The sequence below is a fragment of the Gorilla gorilla genome, chromosome 19 (genome assembly GCF_029281585.2).
Source record: "Gorilla gorilla gorilla isolate KB3781 chromosome 19, NHGRI_mGorGor1-v2.1_pri, whole genome shotgun sequence".
Taxonomy (NCBI): Eukaryota; Metazoa; Chordata; class Mammalia; order Primates; family Hominidae; genus Gorilla; species Gorilla gorilla.
This window is the reverse complement of record NC_073243.2, coordinates 94,985,528-94,994,016: the sequence shown is the minus strand read 5'-3', so window position 1 is coordinate 94,994,016 and position 8,489 is coordinate 94,985,528. Positions and strand designations below refer to the sequence as shown.

The window sequence follows — 8,489 nt, the reverse complement described above, 5'->3', positions numbered from 1 at the left end:
GGATTGTAAATACACCAATCAGCACTCGTACTAGCTCAAGGTTTGTAAACACACCAATCAGCACCCTGTGTCTAGCTCAGGGTTTGTGAATGCACCAATCAGCACTCTGTATCCAGTTAATCTGGTGGGGACTTGGAGAACCTTTTTATGTCTAGCTAAGGGATTGTGAATACACCAATCGGCAGTCTGTATCTAGCTCAAGGTTTGTAAATGCACCAATCAGCACTCTGTGTCTAGCTCAGGGTTTGTAAATACACCAATCGGCAGGCTGTATCTAGCTAATCTAGTGGGGACTGAGAACTTTTGTGCCTAGCTCAGGGATTGTAAAGGCACCAATCAGCAGCCTGTCAAAATGGACCAATCAGCTCTCTGTAAAACAGACCAATCGGCTCTCTGTAAAATGGACCAGTCAGCAGAATGTGGGTGGGGCCAGATAAGAGAATAAAAGCAGGCTGCCCGAACCAGCAGCGGTAATCTGCTGGGGTGTGCTTTTGGGTTATGGAGCGTTTATTTTTTTTTTTTTAGCTTTAGCTGTTTGCAATGAGTCTTGCTGCTGCTTGTTGTTTGGGTCCACGTTGGTTTTATGAGCTGTAACACTCCCTGAGAAGGTCTGTAGCTTCCCTCCATGAAGCCAGTGAGATCAGGAACTCACCAGGAGGTATGAACAACTCCAGACGCGCCACCTTAAAAGTTGTAATACTCACCGTGAAAGTCTGCAGCTTTGCTCCTGAGACACTAAGACTACGAACCCCACAGAAGGAAGAAACTCTGAACGCGTTCGAATGTCAGGAGGAACAAACTGTGGCCACGCTGCTTTTAAGAACTGTAACGCTCACTTTGAGGGTGCGCAGCTTCATTCTTGAACTCAGTGAGACCAAGAACCCCCCAATTCTTCACAGAATAGGTCTTACAGCTGTAATTGTGGAAACCCAAACTCTTTTCACCAGAAAAGGTAAAATGGTCTGTGAGAAAAAAAGAGTTCCTGAGTCCAGAACATACAAACATACAGTTTAGGCTGGGCAGGGTCGTTCATGCCTGTAATCGCAGCTCTTTGGGAGGTTGAGGGGACAGATGATGAGGTCAGGAGTTTGAGGCCATCATGGCGAGACTCCATCTCCACTAAAAATACAAAAAATTAGCCAGTCATGGTGGGCACCTGTAATCCCAGCTACTTGGGGGGCTGAGGCAGGAGAATCACTTGAACCCAGGAGGCAGAGGTTGCAGTGAGCAGAAATCGTGCCACTGCACTCCAGCCTGGGCGCTAGAGCAAGACTGTCTCCAAAAAAAAAAAAAAAGTTTAATCCAATTGTAAAATGCAAGATGTTTAAACAAGCTTTACATAAGATAGTTATAACCCCCTTTACCTAAAAGTCTTAGGAAAATGGGTGCCATATTTAATGGGGGGATGTTTTTCCGCTTTCCAGTACTATAAAAACTGAAGATATATAGATTTGCTGTTTTAGGAAATGTTATTTGAACACACTAAGAACTAGTAAAATTGTCTAAGCTCACAAAATATAGGATAAAACTGGAATACTAGTCGAGACAATTCCTCTGTTGCGTAGCCTTTTAAGTGGAGTTTTTGTTTTTTTTCTTTATCAGGGCCGATGCCAAAAACTGAGTACTTTTTCAATAATAGCTGCTGAATTAGAGAATTTCTGCTTGGGGCATTTACCGCCTTGCTATGGAACATTAACGGAAGCTCCCCCTATGCTAATGGAAATAATGTTTCCCAGAAGAGTCCATGATAAAATAAAAATGGTTTACACAAAATCTTGCTACCTAGTAAGTAGAGAGCCTCTTTTCTAGGACTAATTGAGAGGAGCTGCCAAATTCTACAGGGCCTAATAGCTCTCATGAGCTGTTTGGCTTGTAAATGGCATTTCCAAGGTAAACAAACATCTTGTTTTAAAAGCTGCTGCTCTGGTTAAAGAAGGGTCAAGAAAATCTTTTTTCTTTTACGTTATTTGGGTAAAGTATGTTTTTGCAAGCAAACTTACTTTTCTGAGTCCTCCAAAATTCAGATTGTAATTTTATGACAATATGGTTGTCTGCATAAGTTCAATAATAGTTTTGTTTTTTTTTAATTGGAGACACTGGTTATTTTACCAAGACTGAAACTAAAATAGCCTATTTTTAGGTAAAGTTTCAGCAAAACCAACTCAAAAGGAGTCTATATGGCCAATGAATTCTTGCTGCATTTTATGCAGATAGTCAGATAAGCATAATAAGCCTAAAACTTACCTTGCACACAAATTGGCCTTGCTATAATTTTCTCTTTGATGAAAAAGGTGGCTAAAAACAATTGTTTCAAGGATAAAGCATAACACTTAATACTAGATTTCAGCCCTAACTTTTTGAATGCAGATGAAATCATTATTTCTTGGCTGGAAAGCCAGATTATAGGCGGGGCATGGTGGCTCACGCCTGTAATCCCAGTACTTTGGGAGGCCGAGGCGGGCGGATTGCCTGAGTTCAGGAGTTTGAGACCAGCCTGGCCAACATGGTGAAACCTTGTCTCTACTAAAAATACAAAAATTAGTCAGGCATGGTAGTGGGTGCCTGTAGTCCCAGCTATTCGAGAGGCTGAGGCAGGAGAATCGCTTCAACTCGGGAGGCAGAGGTTGCAGTGAGCAAGATGGTGCCATTGCACTCCAGCCTGGGGCACAGAGCAAGACTCCATCTCAAAAAAAAAAACAACAAAAAAAACCCAGATTATAATTTTTTTCATATTTTTATTTAGTGCCCTAATGGAATAGGTTCCTTTTTCTATTCTGACATATGAATTACTCTTGTAATTCTCAAACTGTAAATGTTATTTATCTCTCCTTGTTTTACTTCCAAGGAAACCAAAATCATGGTATTTTGAAGACCAGAGATATGAGTCTCCGTTGTTTGGCATCCCACTGACCCCACATCTGTTTCGCTGCTAATGCTCTGCTGCCAGAACTATCCAAGCTGCCTCCCTCTGGGCCCAGGGACTATCGCTGAAGAGGTGGGTGTGTAAGATTGTAAGAGCTGGCTTTGTGGGAAAAAATTAGGTCAAGGTCAAACCCTCCAAATCAAGAAGGGGGTACAAAAATGCCTAAACAGCTGGTAAAGCAAGTTTAGTTGCCTTCTAAACTATTATGTGTCGCTTTTACATCCACCCCAACCAAAAAATATTCTGCCTACTTTCATGCGCGTCCGTGTGAAGAGACCACCAAACAGGCTTTGTGTGAGCAATAAAGCTGTTTATTTCACCTGGGTGCAGGTGGGCTGAGTCTGAAAAGAGAGTCAGCGAAGGGAGATAAGGGTGGGGCTGTTTTATAGGATTTGGGTAGATAAAGGAAAATTACAGTCAAAGGGGAGTTGTTCTGTGGCGGGCAGAGTGGGGGTCGCGAGGTGCTCAGTGGGGGAGACTTTTGAGCCAGGATGAGCCAGGAGAAGGAATTTCACAAGGTAATGTCATCACTTAAGGCAAGGACTGGCCATTTTTACTTCTGTTGTAGTGGAATATCATCAGTTAAGGCAAGGACCGGCCATTCACACTTATTTTGTGGTGGAATGTTATCAGTTAAGGCGGGGCAGGGCATATTCACTTCTCTTGTGATTCTTCAGTTACTTCAGGCCATCTGGGAGTATACATGCAAGTCACAGGGCATGCGATGGCTTGGCTTGGGCTCAGAGGCCTGACACCTACTATAGAGTTAAAAACAATTATTTACTAACAGGATGAAAATACCTTGTAACAGGCTGGGCGCAGTGGCTCACGCCTGTAATCCCAGCACTTTGGGAGGCTGAGGTGGGCGGATCACGAGGTCAGGAGATTGAGACCGTGCTGGCTAACACGGTGAAACCCCGTCTCTACTGAAAATACAAAAAATTAGCTGGGTGTGGTTGCGGGCACCTGTAGTCCCAGCTACTTGGGAGGCTGAGGCAGGAGAATGGCGTGAACCCGGGAGGCGGAGCTTGCAGTGAGCTGAGGTCCTGCCACTGCACTCCAGCCTGGGTGACACAGCGAGACTCCATCTAAAAAAAAAAAAAAAAAATCCCTTATAACAAGCCTCCTAGGTATAACACTCCCAACTATGAGTTGTGAAGATAAATCTCTGTCTCTCTGTATTTTTCAGAACAATGCTTATGTTTTGTGTAGTTAATTGCTATATGTCTGTAACAAAAACCAAGCTCACAGGAGCTCAACACATAGAAGTTAAAAATAAGTCGGTCTTGTAATTTTTCCTTTTGGTTTTGTTGTTGGCTTTTTGACTTAATAATTTAAAAAGTAACAAATGCTTGTCCACATCCATTCCTATCTGGCCTAGAACAATTAATTGGCTATAAGCCTTTTGACTCTTTTTTTTTTTTTTTTTTTTTTTGAGACGGAGTTTCGCTCTTGTTGCTCAGGCTGGAGCGCAATTATGACTTCTGTGACAAAACCTCCTTTCCTTTCCCAAATACCAGTATATGTGCAATACGAAGGTGGTAGGAAAAATAGATTTGTCTACTGTTAACAAGTCTATAACAATTTAGACATTTAGGACCAGGCATTCCTTGCACTTGATTCATACTCTTCTCAGGATGTTATACCTATGGAGATAAATTGGCTAGAAGAGATATTAAATTTATTGGATTCTGAGTTAATGTTGGTCCTACAATCTTCAAGTAAGATTTATCATAAAGTTCGGCCCGGCGCAGTGGCTCACACCTGTAATCCCAGCACTTTGGGAGGCCGAGAGGGGCGGATCATGAGGTCAAGAGATCGAGATCATCCTGGGCAACGTGGTGAATCCCTGTCTCTACTAAAAATACAAAAATTAGCCAGGTGTGGTGGCGGGTGCCTGTAGTCCCAGCTACTTGGGAGGCTGAGGCAGGAGAATCGCTTGAACCTGGGAGGCAGAGGTTGCAGTGAGCCAAGATTGCACCACTGCATTCCAGCCTGGTGACAGAGCGAGACTCCGTGTCAAAAAAAAAAAAAAAAAAAAAAAATTTTTTTGATCATAAAATTCGAGTGACCCTTTATAAGTAGGGTAAACACATTGTGAGTCTAATCAAAGAATATGATGATGCGTGCAGTGACTTTTTTGGGCTGGTTAGGTTGTTTACTGCCCTCTGACTCTACTTACAATCTTATTGGATGCCTAATCTTTGCTATCTTTATGATATTTGTCACTGTATTAGCATTATATAGCTCCTGTAAATGTTATGCTAGATACAGCAAAAGGAAAAAGGCACAATTGAAGACCCAGATCATGATAGCTCACAAAATGGATCTGTTGCCAGATTTTTTTTTTTTTTTTTTTTTTTTTCAGAGTAAACCCTAGGCCTGACTTCATCTCACCCCTTAAACAATTGGCTATTACATCAGGTCAGACCGTGTCCTCTCCCCCATGATCCAAATCGCTAATATTTTAAAACTGTTACCACCAACCAGACTACTCCAGGAATGAGCCTTCCTAGCACTGAGAGACCTCGCCAAATGACCAAATCAGATAAGTCTAGGAATGAGCCTTCCTAGCACTGTGGGACCTGTTGCTGTTTGGCCTGTATATGCATGCTATGGAATGCTTTTCAGCCAAGAGTGGGGACTGAAGACTAAACTCTGATTTTTTTTTTTTCTTGCCCAAATTCCTATCTAAGGGGTCCAGTCATGCCCTACGAACATAAATTCTCATCAGATGGGTTTTATTTGACCCTATATATCATGATTTACTTCCCAACCTGACTCTGGCATAACATTACTAGACAAAGAAGAAAATAAAAATATTTTACCCCAAAACATGTTTCTTTGTCATATTTTGAAATGACCCTGCAAAACTGTTCTTTGTGGGGGAAAATTTGCGTCTGTAAGGAATTGCTATTAACATAGCTAGATCTTTTTCTTCCAGACCCTCCCAATCCTAAAAAGATTAATTAAGGTCTGAATAGGAAACATTTGTCACCTATTATCTCTAAGGGCAGCCACTGTAAGACTTCAATATAACTTTGGTTTCCACAATCTTTATCTTAACCTGAACATTCCTTTTCTATCTATCCCAGGACTAGACAAACTCAACCAATTGTCAACCAGAAAATGTTAAAATTCACCAATAGCCTGGAAGCCCCCACTTTGAGTTGTTCCGCCTTTCTGGACCAAACCAATGTATTTCATGTATTTCTTAAATGCATTTGATTGATGTCTCATGCCTCCCTAAAATGGATAAAACCAAACTGCACCCTGGCCACCTTGGGTACATGTTCTCAGGACATCCTGAGGGCTGTGTCACAGGCAGGATCACTCATATTTGGCTCTTCAAATATTTTACACAGTTCGACTCTTTTCGTCGACACAGACACTATAGTTCTTTTAAAATAATTTTTTAAATTTAATTTTTTTTGGTTTTTTTGAGATGGAGTCCCGCTCTGTCACCCAGGCTAGAGTGTAGTGGCTCGATCTTGGCTCACTGAAGCTCCGCCTCCCCGATTCACGCCATTCTCCTGCCTCAGCCTCCCGAGTAGCTGGGACTACAGGTGCCTGCCATCGTGCCTGGCTAATTTTTTGTATTTTTAGTAGAGACGGAGTTTCACTGTGTTAGCCAGGATGGTGTTGATCTTCTGACCTCGTGATCCACCTGCCTCTGCCTCCCAAAGTGCTGGGATTACAGGCGTGATCCACTGCACCAGGCCATGAATTTTTTTTTTTTTTTTTTTTTAATATAGTGATGGAGTCTCAGTGTGTTGCTCAGGCTGGTCTTGAACTCCTGAGCTCAAGCAATCCTTCTGCCTAAGCCTTCTAAAGTACTGGGATTACAGGTGTGAGCCACCTATCCAGCCCTAAACCTAGTAGTTCTAATTTCTTTTCTGTTCCAGAACACTTGGTTGAAAGGATAGACCACACCTATCTGGAGTGGATAACTGTAAATTGAACATGTCTCACAAATCATCTCGACTGATGGGTATGGGTATCCTATCCCCACCCTGAGGCCTTTTTCTTGACAATCAATAGTGTGAGGAAAATAAGATGGATTCAGGTCATTTGGGGCAGCCAATCTAGGATGGCTGAGCTTTTGGAACTGCTGATACACACACCTGTGCAAGCTTGGATTTAGGAAAGACAACTTCATTTTATCAACAAGAAAAATTGGAGTCCCTGAAAGATCTCGTTCTGTTTATCTTTTTCTAATATGTCTTTTCTGGGGAATAAGTGACTGTGGAGTAGTTTGAAAGCTGCCGCTCCTTGGTCAGTGGATCTCTACCTTGTAAAAATATTAGTTCTTGCTGGGTGGGAATTTGAATATCTTGGAGATATGAAAGGGTGTGCTTGCTGCTCTACTTAGAACTGACTACAATCAGCACTTAGCATGTGTCCGGCTGGTTCGCCAGAGGGAGAGTAAGAATCCTTGAACTAGCCACAATAACCCTTTCCTTCCAACCTTGTAGCTCTGTGCACGCCCTTAGAGATAAACCAGCCTACTCAATGCAAGGGCAACTCCCACGCCAAAGTTTCTCTCGGGCTGCTGTCCAGGCAGGTGTCTGGAAGCGTGATTTACGATCATGATGAGTAGGCAGATTGGGGCTGCTTCTTCCATTGTTGTTTGCCTAAGGGACTAGTATGACTCCCACTCCCCCATTTCTGGGAGTTTTTGAAGTCCAAGGATAAAGATTTAATACGTGAAGGCATGAGGCCTCTCTGCACATCTTCTGCACGCTTCTCTGACCTGGCTTTCATTGGGGGTGGTCTGACTGGGCCGAAAGCCAGATGAGGGATGAGGCCAGAGGCTCATGTTTGCCCCCTGGCCGCCCTTCTGAGGTTCCAGGAATCCTCTATCTGTCTCAAATATCTTGCCAACTCGAAAACTCCTCACAGACAAAGAAATCTATATATTTTAAGTAGCATTGAATTTCAGAATCCAGCTAATGCAGGATCTATTATAGACCAGTAAACCAGAATAATAAGTGCATAAAAAGGTAGATGCCTAGGAGAGCCTGCGTCACCAGCCAGAATGTGGATCCATTATTACATTGTAAAATATACAAGCTGTATGTGAAAATATACATGTATAATTTAAACAACACAATAAACAGCTTTTAAACCATCATCTATGCCAAGAAATGGAACATCACCAGTCCCCCAGAAGTTTCCTGTGTGCTCCACCCAGATCGTATATCCTTCCTCCTCCCACGCCCCTCAGAGATAACAACTGTCCTGAATCTCGTGTGAATCACACCCTTGCTTTTTAGTGCATATGTGTTTCAGTAAACAGTGTACATGTTTAGTTTTGCCTGTTTTGAAAATGTCTTTGAAATCATACTTTATGATTGGCTTCTTCGGCTCAGTATTCTTTTTGAAATTCAGCCAGACTGGTGTGTGTAACATGATCTATTCATTTCACTGCTGTGTAATAATAGTCCATGGTATGGATAACCGGTACCTTTTAATCATTCCACTGCTGATAGGCAACTTGAATTATTTCCTTAATGAAGAGTACTACTAAAAACACGTGTCAACATGCTTCCTGGTGCACGGGTGT

General features: G+C 42.4%; 1 long non-coding RNA gene across 1 annotated transcript; it reads left to right on the top strand.

The window, feature by feature from the left end:
* The first annotated feature begins 435 nt into the window (after positions 1–435).
* Positions 436–5,754, top strand: LOC109023855 (uncharacterized). Its single transcript, XR_008673237.2, has 4 exons — positions 436–952; positions 1,603–1,785; positions 2,846–2,995; positions 5,292–5,754. It is a non-coding gene; the product is annotated as an uncharacterized lncRNA (long non-coding RNA).
* Positions 5,755–8,489: the final 2,735 nt, after the last annotated feature.